Source organism: Triturus cristatus, chromosome 6 (genome assembly GCF_964204655.1).
Source record: "Triturus cristatus chromosome 6, aTriCri1.1, whole genome shotgun sequence".
In the NCBI taxonomy this organism is placed as follows: Eukaryota; Metazoa; Chordata; class Amphibia; order Caudata; family Salamandridae; genus Triturus; species Triturus cristatus.
Window position 1 is genome coordinate 432,307,335 of NC_140589.1, and position 27,938 is coordinate 432,335,272.

Consider the following 27,938-nt stretch of genomic DNA (forward strand, 5'->3'; position numbering starts at 1 on the left):
ACCGCATTCATCACGAATGACGAAATTAGGTGTTTGTTAGACAAAGGAGGTGCAGCGGTACTTGTGCTACTAGATCTATCACTAGCATTTGAAATGATTGATCATGCTACACTGATCAATCGTGTCTCTGCCCTAGGCATTGGGAACAAAGCAAAAGCCCTTCTGTCCTCATTACTATCTAATCGTACACAGTTAGTTAGTTGGTCTGGGTGATTTCAATCCATCAGTCTTCCATGTGGAGTCCCGCAGGGATCCTCGCTAAGTCCGACACTGTTCAACATTTAGCGTCACCGACTTAGAACGTGTGATCAAATCGTTTGGACTAGCTCTCACGTCATATGCAGATGACAATCAATTGGTGCTCACTGTTCATAAAAACGGGGATGCACTAACGGCTAGCTGTCATGATGGATGTTGGCCATCAGTATCTGGAAGTCAAGGCATTGCCTTAAATTAAACTCATCCAAGACAGAAGTAATGGTCTTTGGAAATGTATCCCCGGGGTGGTCTGCAGGCTGGTGGCCAGATAAATTGGGATCGCCCCCTATCCTGGTCTCTGAAGCCAGGAACTCAGGTGTCATTCTTGATGACAAACTTTCTTTTAAACATCATGCCAACGCAGCTGTCTCCTCATCCTTTTATGTCCTAAAAATGGTGAAGAAATTGCTTCCGTTTATCCTGGATAGTGCCAGGAGAAAGTTAATTTCCGCTCTAGTGATGTCCAAAGTTAATTATTGTAATGGCCTTCTAATCAATGCACAAGAAACGGTTCTTAGTAAGCTGCAGTTGGTGCAGAATGCGGCTGCTAGGATACTGTCGGGTACTCCCAAATTCAAGTCTATTCCTAACGTGGTGCGATAGCTCCATTGGCTGCCCATAAGAAGCAGAACAAAATGTAAAGCTCTCTGTATTGCCTATAAGGCTATTCACAACACAGGACCGGAATTTCTGAAGAAGTCATTTCAGGTATACACTCCCATCAGATCCCTTCGCTCAACAGGTGCCAACCTTCTTGTCGTCCCTAGAACTAACAGACTGGGGCGACAGAAGTTTGATAGTTGCCACTGCTAAACTGTGGAACTCTCTTCCCTCACAGATTAAGGCCAGCCCTACTCTACAGTCTTTCAGGAAATAAATAAAAACATGGCTCTTCAAGTAACAGGCTTTTTTCATCGTAAGCCTTACCTTCTGCAGCACATAGCGCCGAGACACCTATGGGTATTTGCACGCTTTACAAGTTGTTTAAATAATAAATAAATAAGTATTTATGACATATTAATAAAGCACTGACCTCAAACATAAATTTAATAGATTTTCAAATGTTCCTAAAAATCAAGCTGATTTTGTGAATGTTCACAGTACCAGAAAGAACGTATCGCGACTTTTTGCGACTGATTTATGAATATTTTTAAATAAAACATCTGGACAAATCTGCTCTTACAAAGAAAGAATATACCTAAAAATTATAATGCAAAACAATCACATTGTCAAAATGATATGTACACAAGAACACTGGCGACATTAACTCGTGGTCCTTTATGCACCTGTAGTGTGGAGTATGGACTAGACATTTACCCAAAAAGGTAACACTTACTAATTCTGTAGTAGACAGTGCTCCAGTTTGGGTACACATTTAAAAGGAAACTATGCACTATACTTGCTAAAAATAAGATTCCATTATAGCTAACTAACAAACACAGGCAGCCACTCACACATGCACTCAAATACCTGCATAGCCACTCACCAACCTATAGAAGCACTCACAAACCCAAGCTGAAAGGTTAGACAGTAAAGCTAGGAAACAATAGTTTAAAAACCTTAGAAATACACTGAAAATACCAAAGGTTCCAGAGACGTTATAGTTAGGAAATAAAGTTTGAAAACCACAGAGATTCAATTAAAAACCAAAGAAAAAAGGGATATTACAGTTGGGAAATAATTTCAATAGACCTTAGAAATGAATTGAATGAAAACAAAGTTTACAGGAATGTTATAGTTAGAAAAAGAAATTGAAAACCTTTGCCGATCACTGATAAAACTAAAGGTTACAGGGATGTTATAGTTAGGAAATGGAAAATGTAGAAATTCACTGGAAAAACCAAAGGTGACAGGGACGTTATAGTTAGGCTCAGATTTCACTCATACAAACCAGTGAAATTCAGCAGTTATAGGTACCTGAGCTAACTATATCTTATGCCTCCGCAATGCATTGATTATGACCTCACATTTTATATCACTAATGACATGGCCAGTGACATCACCGATGACATCACTGATGACATCTCAAATGACATAATTGATGACATTACTCAAGACATCAGCCACATAACCACTCAAACACCCATTCACACCCCATGCAACCTCTCATACACCCACTCACTCACTCACCGACAGAACCACTTGCATACCTATTCATAAACCCATACAATCACTCACACACCTTCTCACTAACCATAGGGCCACTCACACACCCACTCACTCACCTATGCAGGTACTCACACAACCACTCACTCACCCATACAGCTACTCACACAACCATTCACTCACCCATACAATAACTCACACAGCCACACACTCACCTATACAGCTACTCACACACCCACTTATATAATCATACAACCACTTAAACAGCTATTCACTCACACATTCTGAACACAGCCATACACTCACCCATACAACTAATCACCTACCCACACACACACCCACTCTACCAGTTACATACCCATTCACACATCCATACAAGTTACACACCCACTCACTCACCCATACAGACACTCAGACAGACATCACACTCCAATGCAGTCACTTACACAGCAACTCACTCAACCACACACCCACTCAAACAGCCAAACGCTCACCCATACAGCCATTCATACACCAACTCATTCACTCATACAGACACTCACACACCTATTTGCCCACCCATACAGTCACTCACACAGCCACTCAGTCACTGACTTATCCACTCACACAGCCACTCACCTGCCCATAGAGCCACCCACAAGGCACTTACCCACCTATACAGACACTCACACACTCACTCACTCACCAATACAACCACTCACTTACCCATACTCACAGACCCACTTATTCAATCATACAGCTACTCACACACCTGGTTATTCATCCATACAGGCACTCTCAAATCCCATTCACATACCCATACAGCCACTCACACATCCACTCACACACCGATACACACAGTCACACATCTATTTGCATAATATATGTTAGAAATTGTATCACACATGAGTGATATACAAGTATACTCATTTAACCTTTGTAGTAGCTTCGTATATATGTTTCACACTCATAAACTTTTGGAAAACACTCCCAATAACTGACTGATGTCATCTGTGATGTAATTGGGGATGTCACTTGAGATGTCATCAGTGATGTGACTGACCATGTCATGAGTATTGTAATATGTGAGGTCATAAGCAGAGCATTGTGGAGTGTAAGTTATAATTAGCTATTAACTATAACGTCCCTGTAACATTATTTTTCTTTAGTGGATTTCTAAGGTTCTTATATACCGTCCCTCAAACCTTTTTTTTAAGTGAATGTATATATATATATATATATATATCCAAAGCAGGCGCGCTTCTGCAAAAAGCGCGACACGGGCCACACCAGCAGTGCTAGATCAGGTTTTATTATAAAGAACAGCAGGCATGACGCGTTTCGAGTTCACCACTCTTAATCATATGCCAATAGCTATGGTCTCAGCGGGTTCGTTAGGTTTTAAATATAACGTAACTTGAGAAAACATAGAGAAAGGACAATAGTCAATCTTTCCAGTTTAAAGGGGCAGTTATTTTTCCAATTTGTACTCGTTTAACATTGTCACTGTTATTCACAAGAGGAACGAAAAAAGTACAAATACTTAATCTCAGGTTATCAATTAACCCCCAAGTGGTATTAATTCTTGTTTTTTTTCGTTACAAAATTCCATCCAAGTATAGTTCAAAAGTAAAGGACTTCTCATCCCAGGATACATTGTAACTGCCCATAGGTTTCACTGGTTCTCCATGTCGATATTGGCAAAACTGCACGATGTTACACCGACGACTGAATGCAATGCTTGCTTCAGAAGGACAGTTCCATTATTCAGTCACAGTGCTGCAAAGTCAAGTCCCGCTACCACTGAGTTTAAAAATAGCTGCTGTTAATCATCAAAAGTTTATTACCTCTGGCACGGATGGATGCAAATCCTTGCTGTTAATGTTCATTCCCCAAGTTTTGCGGCGGGCCTCACAGAGTGGCCCTTTTCCATTCAAATCTTCGTTCCTGTTCATTAAAGACAGCCGGAGGGCATTCCACAGTAAGCTCCTCGCTTTCCCAACATTCTGACCAAAAGGAATGCCACTTCCTAGCGGATCGGGGCCCGTCTTGAGGTGAGTCAGACACCTCTTTTAAATCCAAAGCAGGCGCGCTTCTGCAAAAAGCGCGACACGGGCCACACCAGCAGTGCTAGATCAGGTTTTATTAGAAAGAACAGCAGGCATGACGCGTTTCGAGTTCACCACTCTTAATCATATGCCAATAGCTATGGTCTCAGCGGGTTCGTTAGGTTTTAAATATAACGTAACTTGAGAAAACATAGAGAAAGGACAACAGTCAATCTTTCCAGTTTAAAGTTTATATATTCACTGAAAAAACCATAGGTTTCACACATGTTATAGTTAGCGGAAATTTTACTGATAAAAAACCAATGAAATTCCCCCGTTATAGTTAGTGCAGGCAACTATAACTCACGCGACCGCAATCTTCTGCTGATGCTAATACTGTATTTAGACACTTATTTGCCCATGTCTTCTTCCATACATTTTTAGCTATACATATATTACAAATATTTTTTTTTCATAAAGACACATATGTCATCAGCAGAAGATTGCGGTCGCGTGAGTTACAGTTGCCTGCACTAACTATAACGGGGGAATTTCATTGGTTTTTTATCAGTAAAATTTCCGCTAACTATAACATGTGTGAAACCTATGGTTTTTTCAGTGAATTTGCAAGGTTTTTTAAATGCTAATTCCTAACTATAACGTGTGTGAAACCTATGGTTTTTTCAGTGAATTTGTACGTTTTTTTAAATGCTAAGTTACTTTACGCCATTCGTGGCGTGCGCGCCCACTTAACGCAGTTCGTTCCCTGCGCGCACGGTGCGCTTCGCGCACCGTGCGCGCACAGTGAGCACGCGGTGCGCTTCGCGCACCGCGCGCCCACTTTACGCAGTTAGTGCCGTGCACGCACGGTGGGCACGCGGTGCGTGTTTAAACCTGTTATGTCAATTTTCATTCGCTCAGTGTGTTTCAACCGTTCTCCATATATGCACATAATTACTGGGTATCGTACCCAAAACATTTTTGAATGCAGTTTGGATTTTCTAATCTGCGTGCCCGTCATTACCCTGACATCAATGCTTTTTACCATATTGCAAAAATATTTTATAATTGTGCCTTTATATTTTATTTCGGGTTTAGTACCCTGGAGGTTGTCCTATCCATATGGGAAGGCAGTTGACAATCAAAAAGCAGTTGATTCTAATCAAGATGTACAAATAGTTCTTCATCGTTGTTGATGCCTCTCAGGCACTTAGTCCTAAGTCATATAATGAAGCAGGACTCCGTTTGGCGTAACATTCTTATTCTGTCTGGGCAACCCTTTTCAGTGATATATATATATATATTCACTGAAAAAAGTGAATATAGACATATATATATATATATATACACACAGATATATGGGCGTGAAGAAATTCTCCGACAAGGGGCAGGCTCCTCTCCAAACGGGATGTATATATATATATATATATATATATATATATATATATATATATAACCTACTGGCGGTCACCAATAGGTAGTTATAGTTAGGACCATGATTTCATAGGAAAGGCATATTTTGTCTTGGCTATACCTTTGGCGTTGTTTAACCAATCTTCATGAAATTCTCCCCAAAAAGTGTCATGGTGGGTTTTATTGTCATGGAAAGTTTGGGGGTGATCCATGCAGTGGGGACCGAGAATTTGTGGCATGAAATAAGGTTGTGTTTGTAATGTTAATTCCCATAGGAACCTTTAGCCACATCTAAAGCCCAAACCGCTGAACGGACTTACACCAAATTTGGCAGGGAGATAGATGTCGGTTCAAGGAAGTGCCTTTTGCTTTTTTGGTGTAAATCCATTCAGTCATTTTTGAGACATTTATGTTTACAATTATAGTGATATCTCTGGTCACAAAGTCTTCGTGAACGAAGAGATCTCGTGCAGAGAAATGCACTGCTCCGATTGGCTGCCAACATTTCAACCAGGAAGTGTTGGCAGCCATCTTGGGATTCAACTTCAAGCCGAGTCCCCCCAAAAAAGTAAATATAAAGAAAAGGGCGCAGGTAGGAATACCTTGACCCACAAGCCATGATCTTGGTGTCGCACTGGACCCCGCCATGGCATAAAAGCATTTTTTTTCAAAACAATTTTGCCGCAAATTCACAATATTCATGAATTCCTGGTAAAACATTTTTTTAAAAACAAACATGAGCTCCAGTACTTACTTTAAAGAAGCAAATGATTAATATGGGAGGGAGCTCCCGGGGCCCACTTCCTAGGGCTTAACAAAGCTGTGTGGACAGCCACCTCCCTGGGCCATCTTACATTATTAATGGGGCGGGCCTACTTGGCCCACCACCAGCCCCGGGGACTGCCACCTCCTGGAGCTAATTTCAGTAGTATGGGGGGCCTCAAGGGCCCCCCTGTCCTGGGGACTGCCACCTCCCAGGGCACATGCATATGAAAAGAAAGTGGGGGAGGCCATAGGGCCTCCCCGTAGCCCGAGGACTGCAATTTCACTGGGCTAAAACACATAAATAATGAGGCGTGGAGGCCTCCTGCACCCCAAGCCACCCTGGGACCACCCCTCCTAGAGCTCTACATGGCCCTGGGGACTGCCACCTCCCAAGGCCGGGTCCAGCAAAGTCCTGTGGTACCCACCACAGGGACACTGCAGTTTGCTATGAGATGGCGGGTACTGCTCCCACCATCCCATTGCAGTGTGCTCCGTTTGAGCAAGCAAGTTAAGTTATGGTTAGGAATTAGCATTTAAAAAACCTTAGAAATTCACTGAAAAGAACAAAGGTTACCGGGACGTTACAGTTAGGAAATAGAATTAAAGAAACCTTTGAAATTCACTGAAAAAACAAAGGTTACAGCAATGTTATAATTAGTGTCAGATTTCACTTGTACAAAACCAGTGAAATTCAGCATTTATAGTTATCTGATCTAACTAAAACTTACGCCCCTGCAATGTACTGCTCATGACATCACATAATACATCACTCATGACATGGTCAGTGACAGCACTAATGACATCACTGATGACATCGCAAATGACATCACTGATGATATCATCCACAGAACCACTCACACACCTACTCACACCCCATACAACCTATTGTATGCCCACTCACACGCCTATACAACTGACATACCCATTCGCAGACCTATACCAGTACTCACACACCAACTCACTCCTCCATAGAGCCACTCACACACCCACTCATACAACCACTCACACAACCATTCACTCGCTCATACAACCAGTTACTCACACATATAGACAGCCACATAGCTCACACACCCACGTATTTACCTACAGAGTCACACACCCACTCACCCACCCACCTAATCAGCCTCTCTCAACACAGCCACTCACTCACTCACCCATAGAAGCACTCATACACTCACTCACACAACCACTTACATACCCATACAAGCACTCACATATTCCTGTACTCACCCATACAGCCATTCACACAGACACTCATTGTCCAATACAGTCATTCACACACAAAGTAAATAAACAAAACACCTACTCAAACAGCCACTCACTTACCCATAAAGCCACTCACACACCCAGTCACTCATACAGCCATTCAGACATCCACTCACTCACCCATACAGTCACTACACACCCACTTACACACTGATAGTCACTTACACCATCACTCACCCACCCATACATCCACTGGCACACCTATTCACTCATCAATACTTCCCCTCACACAACATCTCACTCACCCACACAGCTACTTACAGAACCACTTATACAGCCACTCACACACTCATACACACAAGGATGCATACAGTCACACAGCCACTCACATGATATATATTAAAAGTAGTATCACTCATTAGTAGTACACCTGGTATACTACTTTAAGTTTTATAGTACATTAAGATAAACGTTCAACAGTCATAAACTCTTACAAAATACTTACACTCACTGGATGGTTTCATCAGTAATGTCATCAGTGATGTCATTTGAGATGTCATCAGTGATGTCACTGACCATGTCATGAGTGATTTAATATGTGAGGTCATAACAAGTGCATTACAGGTGCATAATTTTTAGTTAGCTCGGGTAACTATAACTGCAGGATTTCACTGGTTTTGTACAATCTGACCCTAACTATAATGTCCCTGTAACCATTATTTTTTTGAGTGAATATATATATAGATATATGGGTAATAGATAATAGATTGATACACTCACATACAGACATACACACATATATTCACCGGGGGAAAAAAGATACATTGATGTTTTGCTTAGGTGCTGTAAAAATATAAAAAATTACTTTTCAAAAACCAAATAACCACTGAAATTCACCAGCTACAGTTTACTGAGGCAACTAGAACGTGCATCCCTACCAAGCACGGCTTATGACCTCGTACATTACGTCACTCAAAACATGTTAAATGACATAATTTATTACATCAATGATAACATTTCAAATGGCATACACAGTTAACTTAAACAGATGTTTATTAAACCACACATTACATTTAAGTATATTTTATTCCTTATTGGCAAAATTAGTTGGCAGGAGGTGGAAACTGCATTGTGTAAGGCAGACAGGCCCTATTCAGGTGCAAGGGAAATCTCCTCCCACCACTCTAAATGTAGACCGGGCCTATTCAGGTGCTAGTGAGAACTCCTCCCCCTACTCTGAATGCAGCCCAGGTCTATTTAGTCCAGCCCTGACTCATTCAGGAAAGGCAGGACACACATCAAACCACCCCCCCCCCCGGTGGCTGTCTCAGAGAATGCACCTCCCCAGCCCCTGTCACTTCAAAACCAGACAGTCAATACACAAACAGGCAGAGGCACACAGAATGGTTAAAGAAGAAAATGCCTACTTTCTATGGAATTTTCAAAAACACAATTTAAAACCTTATTTTTCACAATATATATCTTTGTTATTATTATTATTATTATTTGTGTGTGGGGGTGGGTGTGTGTGTGTCACAACCAGGATGCAAGTGTTTACATTTGAGCAGCAATGAAAAATGACTTATATATATATATATATATATATATTCACTTAAAAAACCATAGGTTTCACACATGTTATAGTTAGCTTGACATTTCACTTGTAAAAAACCAATGAAATTCCCCCGTTATAGTTAGTGCAGGCAACTATAACTCACGCGACCGCAATCCTCTGCTGATGACGTCAGATATTACATCACTGTATTTAGACACTTATTTACCCATGTCTTCTTCCATTAATCTTTAGCTATACATATATTACAAATATTTATTTTTCATAACGACACATATGTCATCAGTGAGAGGATCAGCAGAGGATTGCGGTCGCGTGAGTTAAAGTTGCCTGCACTAACTATAACGGGGGAATTTCATTGGTTTTTTACGAGTGAAATGTCCAGCTAACTATAACATGTGTGAAACCTATGGTTTTTTAAGTGAATTTGCAAGGTTTTTTAAATGCTAATTCGTAACTATAACGTGTGTGAAACCTATGGTTTTTCCTGTGAATTTGTACGGTTTTTTAAATGCTAAGTTATGTATTTATTAAAAAAAAATTTCAGGTTTTTCACCGTGCACGCTCGGTGCGCTTCGCGCACCGAGCACCCACGGGTCGCAGTGCGTGCCGTGCACGCGCGGTGCGCGCACCTCGCGATTTAAAAAAAATAAATAAATTTTTTTCTCCCTTGGGGGTCCTTCTGTGACCCCCTGACCAAGGCTAGGGGGTCAGGAACTGTCCACTCTGCCCCCTTTTCACGTTCTCAACCTTTGTTTTTCACCCGCTCAGACTACGAGAGACAAAATGGCGGCCGACACTTCCTGGTTTTGACCGATTCGAATGTTTACCGACATCTAACAACCAATCAGAATTGCGCTCGCGCACGGCAGGGTGCGCGCACAGTGCGCGCACGGTGCGCGCGTATAGATATTGATATGCTTTTAAATGCTATTTTCACAGGAAATACTGAACAGATTTACACCAGACCTGCAAAAGGCACTTCCTTGACCTTATGGCTACCTCTCTGCCAAATTTCACGTAATTCTGTTCAGCCGTTCGGGCTGTAGCTGCGACTAAAGGTCCTATGGAAAAATGCATGGGGAAAACGTGTTTTGGGACCCCCCCTTTTTCTCGGCCCCCGCTTGACGAATCACCCCGAGACTTTCAGGGTAGGAGCTGAACGGAGCGCCCCATTTGTTTTGAAAATTTCGCGAGGATTCGTCAACCGGCGCCAAAGTTATTCTAAATAGAATTTTGAGATTTCCTATGGAAACTAGGTTGTAACTATAACTATCTACTGGCGACCGCCAGTTAATATATATATATATATATATATATATATATATATATATATATATATATATTTATATATATATTCATCCAAAACGCCCCAGCGGAGAGAAGCCACAACACTCAGATAAGTCCAAACTTGATTTATTTGGCAGTTTGCAGACCGGATTCAACAGGACATGCACAGCGCAGTTTCAGCCATACGCGTTTCAGGATTCATATTCCCTTCCTCAGTGGCTTGTGATGCGAGTGAAAAGAACAGATTGCCTGCACTCTCTTTAAACCGGGAACCTGCCTCAGTGGGCGTGGCCAGTCACCTGGCCTTCTGGGTCCTGTAGTGCACGGCATATTGACTACAGTGAGTCCGTTCCTTCAGTGCAAGTAAAAAACAATGTCTGTTCCCAAGTGGGTCTGGGCATGTGTCTGCCAAATTACCAGTCTCTGCTTTGTGCTGCCAAACGGAACGGTGTTTCCTTCCAGAGCGCCAGCATGGATAGATGCTAGCGCAGGATCCGCTTCATATGCGGCGGGCCCCTCTCCTAAGCGGCTGGGCAACAACCGCTATTAAAATTCATCCAAAACGCCCCAGCGGAGAGAAGCCACAACACTCAGATAAGTCCAAACTTGATTTATTTGGCAGTTTGCAGACCGGATTCAACAGGACATGCACACCGTTCCGTTTGGCAGCACAAAGCAGAGACTGGTAATTTGGCAGACACATGCCCAGACCCACTTGGGAACAGACATTGTTTTTTACTTGCACTGAAGGAACGGACTCACTGTAGTCAATATGCCGTGCACTACAGGACCCAGAAGGCCAGGTGACTGGCCACGCCCACTGAGGCAGGTTCCCGGTTTAAAGAGAGTGCAGGCAATCTGTTCTTTTCACTCGCATCACAAGCCACTGAGGAAGGGAATATGAATCCTGAAACGCGTATGGCTGAAACTGCGCTGTGCATGTCCTGTTGAATCCGGTCTGCAAACTGCCAAATAAATCAAGTTTGGACTTATCTGAGTGTTGTGGCTTCTCTCCGCTGGGGCGTTTTGGATATATATATATATATATATATATATATATATATATATATATATATATATATATATATATATATATATGTTATTATTATTTGTGTGTGTGTATGTGTGGCCCTGCTTCAGAAAGAATAACCGGATGCTTGACTACTCAACTGAATTATAAAATCTTAGAGTAAATTACTTGCAGTTTCAAAATATTTAAATAAAAAAGCTCGGAATTACAATCATACAACATATACAACATGGTAAGTGCATGCTTGCCATGTAATTAGGCAAGGTTTTCATCTCAAGAAAAAGATATTATAAGCATGAGCATTTGACATTTTTCATACTGGCCAGTCCCATCCGTACTGTTTACTAGTCAATGTTTAATGAGCATTGCGCGTACCTCCTTGCTTACAATCAAGTCGTTGTGTCCCTTCAAGGTTTTAGGGCCCACTGCTAACTCTTATAAGTATACGGGGTGCAGAATATTTGACGGGACTAATATCAGGGAGTGAATATTGTGCTATCCTTTCTCCAGTTAACCAATCTCACAAGTCCCATGAATACAGCAGGCTTTCCACTGTGCCATGGTCTTACTAAATATAATGACACTAGTTAGGACATTGCATTAATTCTTACATCAGAAAAGGCGTCAGGAAGCAAGACATGTTGCTTTTTGCAGCTCACCACAAAATCCAATTCGATTATCAACAAAATATATATTTATATTCAACAAAGTATTGAGAACGACCTCATGTCTGATGGAGATATCTCTCGAGCTGAATTACCTAAAAATGTCATGGCAGCGCCAACTCGAACTTGGTTTGATTGTGCTACAATATACCTTTTTCATATTTTACTTTTTCTTTGTTTATTGAATGGTTTTTTTGTTTTTTCATGTCCTGATTATATTAGTTTGAGCTTTATGCATATTCTCTTAGAAATTAAAAATATAAAATTAAAAAGAAACACTCATTGATTTTGTCAATCTTGCAGTGAACTGAATTTTTAGTTCAACATAAATGACTGACTGTACATTGATTGCACTGCCTTTTACCAGAAGGAAATCACTTGAAGGGGTATACCATAGCACCCTCAAGCCCAAATCTGCAAGTCTTTTTATTTTATGAATGCTGGAAGGTTTTAGCATGGTTTTTTTTTAAATCCTTGTAAATTAGCACTAAAGTGTAATATATACAGTCACACAACAAATTATTTTATTCTTCCTGTAGTCTTTTCAAAATACTGTGTCTGCTTTTATATTTTTCCCAGCAGTCCTATGTGCTGATGGCTTTTAGCTAATTGGTTACCATGCTATTACTTCCATATATTCTAGCTCATAGAGTCCAGCTAACCACTGAAACCTGCAAACCCGCTTTTTCTCAAACTGTCCCTCTTTCCACTTCCATGTTTTTCAGGCAGTGCCTCCGCTCCTTCCATTCTGGTTTCTGATCGCAGTAAGGGGCTAAAACTACCTTCATTAATATGATAGAATATGTATTTCCTTCAGGACACAGTGCCTGCACTGGGCACATATCCTCCAAGACCTCTCATTAACACATAACAATGGCAATCACACCATTCCCCAACACTATCTGGACGCGTATTTAGATATTTGGAGGAAAACGCATGGCATTGAAATGATTCAATCTTTTACATAATGGAGGAGTGAGATGTCATTTATAAGAACCATCCTCCAGGCCCAATAACCTATCACACATCAAAAGGATCCAGCTGCTTAGAATTATGTTTTCCTTTTCCTTATGCAGAGTTATCTCTGGGGAATACAAGGCCCTCACCCACATCAAAATGTGGCATGCTTCATCATCAGGATTCCCACATTGTGGACCCAAATGAGTCCAAGGTGGGCTCATCTACAGTAAGTGTAGGCAATGTTTTTTTTATTTTATATTCTTAGATTTGTCACTCAACATCAACCAGAGATAAAAAATGTGAACTTTTAAAAGTATGTAGAATTATCCTAATCTTATTTTATGACTGGATGTCCTGATAGGATTAAAAACAGAAAAGGATGGCTTGCTGATATGTCTATGGCAATTGGGAATGTGTTAAGAAAATATCATTAATTTACCACCTTGTAACTGCCTCTTACTATGCCCTGTTATCAATAAACAGAATTTTTTTTTTTTAAACAGAAAAGGATGATGCCAGGGGATATTAATTACCCTACCATCCTGTGTTAATTGTCAACATGTTTCCGTCGTCGTCAAATGTGTCCCCAAAGGTCAGTGGTCTTCATCAGGACCTAAAGTCTATGGTTCACTCAGTGATAACTCAACATCAGAAGTTGTTTTTAGGTTATCCTACTGTCCTATATGATATAGTCAAGGACCTAATAATGTCAGAAATCCCTAAATTCAAAACGCATGTGAAATTAAACAAATTTAAGAATATAAGATATTCACTCTCATATTATTGTACTTCAAAGCTCATTCAGCGGCGGGAACACCACAGTACTTCTAGGGGCGCCAATCCCTTGGAGTGTGACGATAGGGCAATGCTCCCTCAGGTTTTTTCGGGTTAGGCAAAGTTTCTCCAACTCCTGGAGCAATGATCAATCAATCAGGATTTATAAAGTGTGGCTAATCACCCGATAGGGTATCCAGGTGCTTGCAAGTCCCAGAGGCTAATGCGAACAGCCAGGTCTTGAGGGTCATTCGGCATTCCAGAAGTGAGGTGATGATCTGGAGGTGCGTGGGGAGGCTGTTCCAGGTCTTTGCTGTTTTGTGGGAGAAAGAGCGTCCTCCACTTCTGCTTCGGTAGATGCGGGAGTATGGGCAAGTCAAAGGGAGAGGGAATTTAGTCTCCTCGTGGTTGGTGGAAGTTCAGGCGGCGGGTAATGTATGTGGGTCCTTGGTTCAGGAAAGCCTTGTGTGCATGGGTCAGCAGCATGAATTGACATCTCTTCTGTATGGGGAGCCAGTGGAGCTGCATGAGGTGGAGTGTGATGTGGGTTCCTTGGGGAAGGCCGAGGATGAGTCTGTCTGTGGCGTTCTGTATGGTTAGAAGTCTCAGTAGGAGGTGCACAGCGATTCCTACGTAGTCGGCGTTGCCGAAGTTCAGTCAGCTGATGATGAGGCCTGTGTCACGGTGATTCTCATGCAGGGCCGGACTGGGAACAGAAACCGGCCCTGGCAAACTGCTCAGCTGCCCCCACTCCCCCGGGGCGAGGGGGAGTGCAGCCGAGCAGTTTGCGAGGGCCGGTTTCGGCCAATTTTGTTACAGGGGGCCGATATTGCCGACCCCCGGTAACAAAAACGGCACCCCAGGGGCCCAAACCCGGCCCCCACCCTAGCAGCCTACCGGGGAAACACCCAGTGCCCGCTATGGCCAGTCCGGCCCTGTTCTCATGTGTAGGGGTAGCCACTTGAATGATCTCCGGAGTACAATAATGAGAGAGTGAATATCTTACATTCTTTATTTTTTTTTTTATTAGAACTTTAAAATTGAATATCTCTTGTTCTTCTCATATTTTGATCATACTAGTATCATTTTATTTATCACATTTTACTCTATTATCAAAACTGATTTGGGATTTTTCATGTGCTGTGTTTTCGATTTATCACTGTTTGCCTGCTGCATAAGTACTGTACCCCTTACCTCTAAATTAAGCCTATCTTCTTTTGTGCCAATCTACCAGAGGATTAAGAACATGTTAATTTAGTGACTTTTGAGGTTCACCCTCACATGGTTTGTGGTTGTTGCTTCCACTCCCCTGAACCATGAACCCAATTTCTTACGCACAGCATTGGCTAACATTAGGATGCAGTTTCCAGATTAACATCTATGGGAAGCCTAGGAACCAACATTAAGTCTCACACTGGATACACAACCAATGGATATGTCTGAAGGCATCCAGAACAGAGGTCTTGCTACTAGGTTCCTGTGATCAACCAATCTTCTATTTGACTGATCCTTTTCTGTGGTGGGACATCAAAAGCCATCATAGGAAATCTGTAATGTAAGGACGACATTAAATGGAGAGTCTTACTTCATTCTATGGATTAACAATATATCAATGTTTCCACTTCCATCGCCTCCAAAGGATCTAGTTGTTACTGAAGCTTCCCCACCAGACTGCTGTAGTCCTTGCAGTGCCATTTCTAGGACTGACTCAGTTAACAAATCATATAGGAGACTCTCACCCAAAAAGGAATAGCGTAAACAAGATTAATCCTGTGTCGCAACTTCTTTCTCAAAATGAAGTGTGGAGACTACATTATGATTTCCTGACAGTCTCTAAATGTGTAGCCAATTAAGCAGTGGCTTTTATTTAGTACACCAACCTAGGAGAAAGCCAGTCAGGGTCTGAGGTTGTTTTAATTTTTCGGAGACCTGTCACTGGTTCTCTTTTGGGGACCAGTATAACCCTCCAGGCACAGAGTGGCTGGATGGTGTGAGAAGGCTGGAATTGGATGTTACAGCCCTCCAGTACACTGAATTTGGAAGTCAAAGAGGAGGCCTTGGCCTTCAAAATGACAGTAACCATTTTATTCAAGAAGTGTCACTACAGATAATCAAGATAGTGTTCCAGGATACAGCCATCATGGGCAGCAACAACACATTAGAAAATAAGGAAGAGTAAAACCACTTATAAGCAGTGGCATGTGGCACAGAGAGGAGAAGATGGTGGACATCTCCTCAAGAGTAACACAGGAGGGGAGCTAGAGATGCAGAGGCATCTAGTGCTCTGCAAGGAATCTGGGTGGGCCTAGCATATGCCCAGATGAGCCAAACTCCTAGGTGAAAGACATGACTAGAATGAAGAAAGAATTAAAACGTACCAGAGGGGCAGAATATCGCTGCAGTCAGGAGGTGTTTTCCTGACATTCTTTAATTTGTTTCATTTAGAAATTTAAAAATGTAATATCTCTGTTTCTACTCATTAGATTTGTGTCTTTCTAATATAATTTTATTATCAAATTTACTCTATTATTATAAACTAATTTGGGATTTTTCTGGTGTTGTTTTCAATGTATTACTGTTTGTCTGCTGTATAAGTGCTATGCACATTGACTCTAAATTAAGCCTGTCTGCTTTTGTGCCAATCTCCCAAAAGCTTAAGCACATGTTAATTAAGTGACTTGTGCTGCTCACTCTCATATGGATTGCAGTTGTTGCCTAAGTGGGATTTCCACTCCCCTCAACCATTAACCAGATTTCTTACACACAGCAGTGGCTCTCATTAGGATACAGTTTCCAGATTAATATGTTCGGGAAGCTTAGGAACCAACATTATGTATCACACTGGATACACAACTAATGAATATGTCAGAAGGAATCCAGAACAGAGGTCTTGCTGCTAGGTTCCCGTGATCCACCACTCTTCTATGTGACTGATCCCTATCCATTGAGAGCCATCGAAAGCCATCATGGGAAATCTGTAATGTTAAGATGACATTAAATGGAGAGCCTTACTTCTATGTATTAACAATATATCAAAACGTATTGTTCCACTTCCATTACCTCCAAGGATCTAGTTGTTAATGAAGGTTCCCAACCAGACTGCTGTAGTCCTTGCAGTGCCATTTCCAGGACTGACTCAGTTAACAAATTATATGGGAGATTCCAACCCAAAAAGGAATAGCTTGAACAAGAATAAACCTGTGTGGCGACCTCGGTCACAGAATGAAGTGGGGAGACTACATCATCATTTCTTGACAGTCTCTAAATTGGTAGCCAATAAAGCAGAGACTTTAATTTACAGCACCAACCTAGAAGAAGGCCAGTCAGAGTGTGAGATGGTTGTAATTTTTTTGGAGCACTAGCACTGGTTCTCTTTTGGTGGCCAATATAACCCTCCAGGCAAAGAGTGGTGGGATGGTGTGAGAAGGCTGAAACTAGAAGTTGCAGTACACTGAATTGGGAAGTGAAAGAGTAGTCCCTGGCCTTCAAAATGACAGTAACCATTTTATGCAATCAGTGCGACTACAGATAATCAAGATAGTGTTCCAGGACACAGCCATAGCACAGTGGCCGTAGTGGATGAAGGTGAACGCGAGCAGTGGGCAGGGAAAACAAAAACAGGGAATCATGAGCAGCAAAAACACATAAGAAAATATGGAAGAGTTAAACCACTTATAAGCAGTGGTGTTCTAGAAGGTGTATTGACATGTGGTACTGAGAATATAAGATGGTGGACATCTCCTCAAGAGGAACACAGGAGGGGAACTAGAGATGTGAAAGCATCTAGTGCTCTGCAATTAATCTGGATGGGCCCAGCATATGCTTAAATGAGCCAAACTCCTAGGTGAAAGACATGCCTAGGATGAGGAAAGAATCAAGACATGTCAGAGGGGCAGAATATCGCTGCAGTCAGGAGACGTTTGTCATGAAGATACCAAACGAAGATGGATCTGGACAGGTGCTCTCTAATTTGTTAGAGGATCTAAATCATCTCCAGAACAGCTCTCAAGACATCGAGAATAAGGTCACCTCAGCTGAAATTTCAAAGGAAAAATCAATAAAAGCTGTAAGTGTGGACATGACAGTGAATGAGGTTGCCATTCTCTGGATTTCAGAACTGGGTTGTGTCATCGACAGTGGGCCTTAAAGTAAAAATAGAGAAGCTGAAAAAGTGGGCTAGATCCGCCAGTCACTGGATCCTGGAAGTGGGTCACAGAGCAGGAGGTCATAATGCAGGAGACCTGAGCAGCAAGCAGTGAAAAAGGAGCCATTGGCGTGCAAATCTTCCAGCTAAATGTTAAGTGTTTTATAAAGTCACCGCATGCGTTTATCTATGGTTATGCAGCTTGGCATTCTTTGGACTCTCGAGAAAGAAATTATGCCACTAACTAGGAAGGGTTTGCTATAAAGAGAATTAAGGGCTTATCAACAGACATAATAGTTTAGATCTAAAACAAAGTTAGTTTAGACATGATCAAAGAATGTTGAAGGACGAATTCAAGAGTTTATTTTAGGTTCCGGTTCTTGCGTAAACACAATATTTTTCCTCCAAAGTTCCATTGTTCCTTGAAATGAATAAACTCAAGGTCAGCCTACTTCCTTTTTGTTTTTATTTGTTAGAAAGAGTGGAGGTTGGGAATAGCAGGTTTTATAAAAAAAAAATGTAGGAAACAATTGTAATCATATTAAAGGAGAATTATTTTTCTTCTGTATATCTCAATGCATTCCTGAAGGATCTAACTGGTGCCATGTGTCTATTTGTCAATTTTCCTTTTCTCAATAAACATAAATAAAATACTGTATTGTATACATTGAGTTATGAATGGTCATGCCCCATTCTACCAAATTAATCTGGTAATTAAGTATCACTCGAGCAGATCCCTACGCTCAATACCTAAAAGAGGTTTTCTCCAATGACAGCTCGCTAGAAAGATCCATCAAAAATGGACTTCTTCCTTTGTAACTTGGTCTCAGACTTTAAAAAAATCCCTAAATTATTGACAAAACAACTTCTCCAACAGTTTGGTTCTAACGAAAACTTCATTATCCTAAATGTTCATATGTATCAACCCATGCCAATCGGCTGTAGACTACTTTGCACAACCCTTTCAGCTCCTATACCAAACAGATTTGTGAGTGCCATGAATACTGCCTAGAGTTAATGTGAGTGTTCTATAACAACCATAACTACCAAATGCGATTCAAAATACTGACTCGCCAGTGCCTTGGATGCTATCAACAGGCAATGTGGGTGCTACATAAAAAACATAATACACATGAGTACAATTACAATGGTTTTTAAATGCTGTCAGTATGTGGTGACCTCAACCACCTGTGATGCATGGCCTATGCCGCAGACATATGGCAATGATCTAGAGTGCATGTGGAAGGATCACAGGACAGCACTTTGGGGGCAGTAAACCTAATCAGTGAAAGAAAGCACAAGTTCCTGATGAAACTGACGCTGCCAATTATGGGACACAGTGATGTTTTCCCTTACTACCTACCTATACCCAATTTATGTTAAGGGAAAGGTACTATCTAGATTCCGCATTTTCTCTCCCAAGCACTGGCACATTATCTGAGCACCGTAGACTTCCTCCTGCTGAAGGTTACCTGTAAGAGTACACCAGCAACCAGTTTAAAACTCTGCCAAGTGAAAACATGACTTTAATAAAGTGCCCCTGATAAACTAAAAGTTAAATTACTATTTTACCATAGCAGCGAAGTTCGCCCGTTGCTATAATAAAAAGCGCACTCCCAAAAATGCCTCCATGCTTTAAATATAGAGTGAGCAGGTGAATTGCATCCGCCCCCACCCTTTCCGTGCAGATCTCATCGTACTCAGAGGAAGGCCCAGCTCCATGTGTACAGACTGTCGGTGTCACTTTCATACACAGAACCCAAAGTGTGCCATTGCCTAACCGGACGGTCAGCTGTTCTGTTCCCCCGCCCCATCTGCACAGACCCGTCTCCTCTCTCTCTCTCGCCCCCCTTTCCTATCGCCCCTGCTCTGCATTCCTGAGGCTGCATCTGTTGAAACTTATCTGCGGCAGCTCTAAAGATAGCACCCCGAGCGCTTAGGCAGGGCTTCCAAAGATAGCCACAGCTGGGATGTGTCGATCTTTGCATTCGATGTTTCTAATGCCAGTCTGGACACTTCTAACACAAACCAAAGAGAACGACTGGACAGGAAATTCTTTATGAACCTTTGAGAAACTCTCAATTTGAAAACGGCGACTCTTATGCCAGATATCCCGGACTATTGTTTCTTACTTGTGGGTGGAGCGAAAACGAATAGCATTTTCAGAAGAAAGTATTATGGATTATTGGCAATGCGATTTAATAAACAGTACAAAGGCAAACCTTCCTTTGGGGGTGCGGATAACTGCTTTTAAAAACGGGGACACATTATGGATAAAACAAACCAAGTCCTGTTTATCACCTGCGAATTAATGTTCATAACATACGAGGGCGGCACCTGTGGCAGAAACGGTGTAACCAGAACTTTACATAACCTGGAGCAGATGTGACAGCGACACGCTAAAGATGCAGAGGAAAAAAGAAAGAGCCAGCCCCTGCAGGGTCACAGTTCATGCACAATCTCATCCTAGTTGTCATAAAAGGACAGCGAGGCAAAGCTTACCTCTCTCGCAGGGGTACCCCGGCAGTAAAGGAAGGAGAGTGGCGGCTGTTCTGCTGAGGGGATGAATGAGCTGTTCTCCGGTCCAGGCCCCCCTCGCAAGAGAGCGGGGAGAGAATGAGAGGCAAGGAAACCCGGTGGCCTCAGCAGCGCCCCTGAGCTCCAATCACAACACTCCTTTGACTAGCTCAGGGAATAACGGTTCCCAGCCAATGACCGCCTACTCACTGTGGCCCCTTCCTGGCGTTCCTCCCCCGGGGAGGGCGATCGTCCTGACGCAGGACCTGACACTGGAGCATGTCAACAGGGTAAGAATAGAAGGCAGGTCAGGTGCTCGTCCTGCCCGGAGTCCGTGTTTCTAGCTAACCCCGGAGCACGGCAGCTCCCAAAACACATCCCGTATTTACCTGCCATGTGCCAAGCATCATCTGTCATATCAGTCTGCACTCTGCTAATATCACCTTCCCTTCTGCAGCTCAAGTGTACTGCACTTCACGAATGGGAAAGTCCCTCGTGTCTAAATGGGCCTTTTATTTAAAGAGAAGGAAACTCGAGAAAAAAATATTTGAAAACATATTCTAAGACCTGTACATATAAATGTAAGTGTTTTGCTTTGGCCTGTGGGATCCATTTTTTTCTTTCAGGTAGCACCTTCTTGCTGTTCCTGGCTAACCAGATAGCAGTCACATATCTTGGTAATACTCCTTCACAGCCTGGACCACCTGTCGGGCTTGTTGCACTGCCACTCCCATATGGACCCTCTACCCCACAGTGCTGATAAGCCACTGCATGGTGGTTAGCGCACTTAACACAAAAACTGAATAAAAAATAAATACAATGAGAGCAGACTATCACAAACGCTGCCAATGAATAGGGCCTCAGGGACACGCTACAGACGTTTAAGGGCAGGGAGTTTTATGAGCCTTGGTGAGGAGGGAGTCCATTCCCAGGCATCTGTCTGTAAAGGACTGGGGATGAGGTGGAGCGGCCTCTGAGTCAAACACCTGAGAGAGGAGGTCGTCTTTAGAGATCTTCTGAATTTAAAATAGTCATTTTCAATTCTCCGTTGTTCCATAGAGAAGAGCTTTTGCTAGACAGGGATTGGCCATGTACCTGAATGGATGGGTTGTTAGTAGGCCCGGGTTGGCAGGTTGGAGCCTTTTGGTAGGGTGCTAGGAGAATGCAGTTCAAATATTTGGGAGAGGGGTGCTGAATTGCTCTGTGTGTGTGGCAGACGGTTTGTGTAGACACTCTTCTCTTTACCTCTTTACTGGAAGTCAGTGTAGGGGTTTCCAGGCAGATGTGATGTGTTTGTTCAATGTAATCCGTACAGCAGGCAGGAAGCCTACCTTTGGACTCTGACGCTTAGTGAGAGGTGTGGCGGGAAGGCCAGTATTTGGAATGTTTCTTTAGTTCACACAGGAGAGTACCCCGCAAGTTTCAGGGGGGGCCTCTGGGAGGAGACTAGGAGTGGAAATGTACCTTTTAGCGGGCATACATGTTGGGATGCTGTTTTTGAACAAGAAACGGAACAAACGTTTCCGAGGGACTCCTTTATCTGTAATAATAAAGCACTTTTCCTACCAGGAAGAGGTGTGGCGCAGCGGCCATGGTGCCTGACTCCAGACCACTTGTGTCTCCAGGGTTCGGCTCCGGCGGCAGGTTGGCCCAGCACCATGTGACTGCGGGCAATAGCTCGCTTAATCTTCCCGACGGCCCCCAGCGCCGGGACACCTCTCCGGAGCTGTGCGCTTTACACATGCTGGCGTTTACAGTTTACCACATTCCAATCAAAAAATAGTTTTTATTCTCTACATAGGTATGGCCATATGCTGAGATTACAAATCGGGTTTAGATTAGGATGTGGTAGGAAAGTGTTTTATTATTATAGACAAAGGAATGCTGTTGTATGCACCACATTGACGTGCGGTGTTAAAAGTTAGATCTGAGACAAGAGGCATTGTGTTCTTGGTTGTGTTGTGAGTTCTAGTCACCCCCACCTGTAGCACAGGACACAGAGGAAGCCTGTACATGCCATTCCTCTCGGTTTGGTGATTGGGTGAGGAGTGTACACTGAGCATCAGTCCAGAGTCTGCTACGAGGGCCCTGGGCTAACTGGGCCTCGGCCGCGGGGGGCTGGCATCGTTTGCATCTGATGTCCGAGGGTTCTTGCTACTGTGGCTCTGCTAACTCGGCCAAGTGCAAGTCCTTCGGAAGTTGTCTTTCAGTGATAGCAATGGCGAGGAGGCCCAGGCTTCGCGGGGAGTAGTGTGGGGGTGCATGATACTCAGTAACGGATTGTCTAACCCAGTGCTTGTCTCTTATAAAAAGAACCTAATTAAATACTGTCAAAAAGAAAATACTACAATATGCAGGTATTATTGTTTCTGATGTGGGGCCAATGTATTGAGAATGTATGTAAGCCCCCTCGCCCCTCTCTTTCTCTAACTAGGTGTAAGATATGGCACAGTCAGTTTCGGTCATAGGTGCAGTGCTATCCCGTTCGGAGTTCTTAGTCCCAGTATGTAAATCTCAACAATGTATTTTTCTCAAGCCAGACACTGTTGAAGCCGAAAGCACCTCTGTCCCCTCCTCTGAGAGGAAGATGCACCAGCTATGATTGTGTTGGCAACACACACATTGGTCCCATCGATGAAAGTAGAGTCTGCATCTGCAGAGGCCACTTCCCAGAGACTAGTTTCCAGGCTTCAGCATCGCTGGTGGTCTCCAGATGTTTACAGGCACTCTTCAGGTTGCAAGGTGAGTCAGGTGGGATCAGAGGTCGCATGGTCACCAGGGCACTTCTCCTGGAAGCGATGCACTTTAGAGCCTGATGGAACAGCATCTTGGTCAACACAAGACCCTCGGTTATCAAAGCAGTGAAATCTGCTTTGGTCACACTTCCCGACTTGCAGCAGCATCATTTGCTTTCACACAAATGCGGCCGAGGCCCATGCAGGTAAGACCAGTGGGGCCAGTTTGTGGGGATTCGACAGACGACCATAGTGAAAATTAAATATGAAATAATTAATTTTCACTGGTCATCTGTCGAAATCCCCCCCACCCGGACCCACCACCTCACCGCTCTGACCTGCATGGGCCGTGGCTGCACAAGTGTTCAAGGTCACAGTGGCAAGACCCCTCAATCATGCTTCAGGACAGTGCCAGTAAGAAGACCACTTGCAGGGCCACATCTGCACAGTCCACTCAGGCACACTTCAGGACAGTTCAATGGTGCAGCTGCTTCATTCATGAAAACTGACGCTATGACCCAGAAGCACAATGTTCGCTTTCTCTGGACAGACAGAGCTTCAGGGTCAGGGTCAGATGCTCCTGCTCACCCTGATAGTGGACATCCCCTGCAGTGTGGGCACTCTTCTTGCCCATTCTTCTCAGGCAGGTCAGATTCCAGGTGCTTCAGGGCAGGGAGGCAGTGTTTCATGCCAGGTGAAGCTACAGGTGATGTCTCCTCACCTCTGGGAAGTTGCATGTCAGCCGGACACCAACTCTGGTTCCACAGCCGTCATCTGGGTACTTGGCGAAGCACCACCATCATTATCAAACAGAACTTGGAACTCGAACAAGTGGGCAGCAGTTCCCATGCTTGCACAGATAAAGCAAACAGGGACCCCTCACAAACTCTTAGAAGTAGAGATATGGGGTACTAATATATTCTGGCTTTGTGGAGGAAAGGACGGCTTAGTAATTCATATGATGTTCAAATTGGTGCATTTTTCTCGTTAATTAAACTACAAAAAAGACAAAAAAAGATCATCGATAGTGAGATAGATTGAAATTGAAATTCAAAGTGGTCACGTGGTCATGCTTCTTGCACGTTTTACTCGTAGGTCGGTTTTTAGGTTAAAAGGAAGTAGCTTTTTGCCCTTGAATTTACTCATAGCTGACACTGCCAAAAAACGTTTATAATTAGAAAAATGCGAACACATTGTCAGTGCATGCATGGTGGGTGTGGATCTGTCATGCCCGGAATTATGTCAAACATAAGTGACTATGAAAATATTAATGCAACTAATTGTAGGACAAAATAGATTCTCATTGGCAAAAAAATAAACTTCCAAGTTTACAAAAAGACCCTTTAATTTGTACTTGACATAATGTATTAAATAACCCGGTGAATCAAAACCATCTTACTTCAGAGTGGACTTGAGAGTGACAACTTTATTAAGTCAGGGTCTGATGATAAATGGGGATTCCACAGCGTTCTAAGACTTCTTCACAGCATGGTTCATTCTTAAATATGTAAGTATTCTGTTTGCTGGCTTAACGGGGGAGACTGTGATGTTGCTTGTTCCGACCTTGCAACATATGTTGATTTCAAAGTAGAGGCTGCATCAGCTTCAATCCCTTCAGGATTACTCAAAACATTTTCTAGATTGAACAGTTAACTGATTGGATATCATTTTCAACTATTTAAAGCATTGCTACTTTGGTCAATAAAACATCTTGAAGAAGAGTTCTATAAACTACAAGACTCGCATTTCCCCACAGACTTGTGTGATTAAATCAATTATACTAAACCCTAGTTCATACTGTGTAAGCATTTAAGATATTCTCTGGGATATGTTAAAGAAATGTTTTTAAAAATCTATTATTTTTAGTCGTGGATAATGTTAGCATCAGTATTCCCTCAAATGTTACTTTCATGCACCACTTAAACACAGACAGTGCTGGTGAGATGGCTCTACTCTCCAGTTTTTTTTACAAATCATGTGACAGCCCCTGTTATTTGGACGAGAATTGTGTTGCTTTTATGGATTTATCTATTCCACTTTTCGTACAACTAAACCATATCCCTAAGTAGTTAAAATGGCCAGCAGGGGTCAGGCAGGTCCAGTTGCAGGTCCAGATAGCAGGTCAGCTGGGCAGATGCTGCAATGCCCCTGGGGCTTGTTACGTCCCTGTAGCTCAGAACAGGAGCAGCAAGCAGTAGGGCAGCAGAGCAGCAGGATACCAGTCCTTATGGCAGCAAAGCAGCATAGGTGTCGTCTGTAGTATCCACAGGTCCGGAGCTGTACTGAAGAGTTGTCTCTTAGGGTCCAATATTGATACCTGGTGACAGCTTTGAAGTAGGGGAAGGTTCTCGAGGGTTCCACTCCCACACATGACTGTTATTTCCTGCCTCCCTATCCTGGCCCCAGCATGTCTTGGGACACAAAAGAATAGTTTCAAATCTTTTGATGGTGTGCTCAGGCAGAGGCTATGTGATGTGCAAGTGTGGTGGGTGACAGCTCTGCCCCCTATTAAGTCAGAGGTGGCCCATCCTGCTAACACCTATTCCCACTTTGTCTCTTTGTCTGGGAGCAATACACAAAGACCAACTTCCAGCTACACCTTGTCACGTGAATCAGGATACAGCCTGTAGGCACCAAATTGTTGGGACAAGAAAATGGCAACTTTCTAAAAGAGTAATAATTCAATCCCAATGCCTTGGGATGAATCCCCCTTGGCACAATCATAAAACCCAATGCATCGGTGTAATACATTCAATATGGTAATGAAAATAAGTAGTCCTCCAGTAGTTTGCTATATTTATATTGTATTTTCTTTAAATCCTTTCATGGATATGAATCAAATGAATAGTTTGGTATGTATATACCCAATCAATATGCTTTTCATAAATCAATCCATAAATCAATCCAATGCATTTCGGGTATTGTGCCCTTCATCAGGGATATATCCAAATTGAAAATTAAACATATATAATGAGGAAACCATCCTATAAATATCATTCAATACATCATGTTGCTGTAACATTTATCTAAGAAAAACGCTAATAAATCGGTGCATTCTCATGGTTCAACGTGCTCAGGAAACTGATAAAGTCTTTAAATAATGATAAACATAATTTGATAAATGAAACTGGCTGTTACCCTGTATGGACTGTTCTATGTATTATGTTAGTATCCTGACTATAATGTCGACATATTTTTATCTGTGGTCATTCGTAATATCAATATGAATGCGGTGATGTTAAATAATATCGCAACGTGCGTTTAACTTTTGTAATACATCATGATTTAGCCGCGATTGGCAAATAACAGGCTTTGGTCCGTGAAATTAACAGATCTCAGTTTGTTAACGTTACTCGCGAGTGGCGGGTAATGGAGTTTAATACAGGGATTGGCAGATGGCTTTTAGTTACAAATGCTCACGCGTTCGTTGTTCCCTGTTGTAGCTGTAAACAGTATACGGTTAACTGTGTGATTCTAATGCGTCCCTGTGAGTTAACTGGTTCCTCTGATTTAAGCATGCTAATGCGTGCAGTCATACCTTTCTTGGCTGCGTTTGGCTGTTTTCTCTGGGTCGTCTCAACAGATGTGTGTTGGTGTCTCGTCGAGATACAATGTATCACCATATATTTACAAGGTTAACTTATGGTTGTGTTGTTACGTGATAAAAAGTGCAGTAGGACTATCTCTGTATGTTCAAAACGGCGGCGGCCATGTTTGAATGGTAAAAAAAACATTGTAAGAAAAAACAATGTGTATTGTGTTGTGTGAATGCCACAGCAGGAGATGCGTGAATTATGTGCAATGTGTGTAAAACATGGTTTATAAAAAGTAACGTAACATCATTGGGTGTACATGTGTGTTTACATTCATCGGTAGAAAATTAAATTTACAAATAACATAAACATTCCATTCTCTCATTCAATCCATGAGGTCTGAGGGTTTAGAGGTGTTTTATCCAGAAATTTGTAGCAAGAAATTGCTATTGTTTTTTCCTTCTGTTTCAGTGACGACTTCTAGAACTAGAAATTTTAGTTGACTGATGTTATGTCTCTCTTCTATAAAGTGACAAGCTACGATGGATTTGATATTTTTTGTTCTTATGCTGCTTTTGTGTTCGTTAATCCTCGTCTTTATTTTTCCTTCTGTCTTCCAATGTAAGCTTTGCCACACGGACATTTCAAAAGATACATCAAGTTCATAGAATCACAGGTTGCTGTGAATCTCAATTTGATATTAGTGCCTTTTCTGGGGTGTGTTATCACTGTTCTAGGAATTATATTGTGACAATTATTGCAGTTGTGGCATGGAAGCATGCCTTTGGCTGTGGTGGTTTGATCGTCGTCTGTTTTGGTCTTTAAGATTTTTCCCAAATGTTTGCCTCTTTTGTAGGCGAAAATGGGTTCCTGGCTGAATACGTTTTTGAAGTCTGGTTCCATCTTTAAAATAGTCCAGTGTTTTTTCACTATCTTTTTGTA

The 27,938-nt window shown here is 42.4% G+C and overlaps 1 protein-coding gene across 1 annotated transcript in view; it reads right to left on the reverse strand.

Annotated features, from left to right (window-relative positions):
• KLHL31 (kelch like family member 31) overlaps positions 1-21,090 on the reverse strand; it is a 94,410-nt gene extending 73,320 nt beyond the window's left edge. The window contains exon 1 of the mRNA XM_085610851.1: positions 20,714-21,090. The gene's annotated coding sequence lies outside the window, so the exon portion shown is untranslated. The remainder of the gene's footprint in view (positions 1-20,713) is intronic.
• Between the last annotated feature and the right edge of the window lie 6,848 nt (positions 21,091-27,938).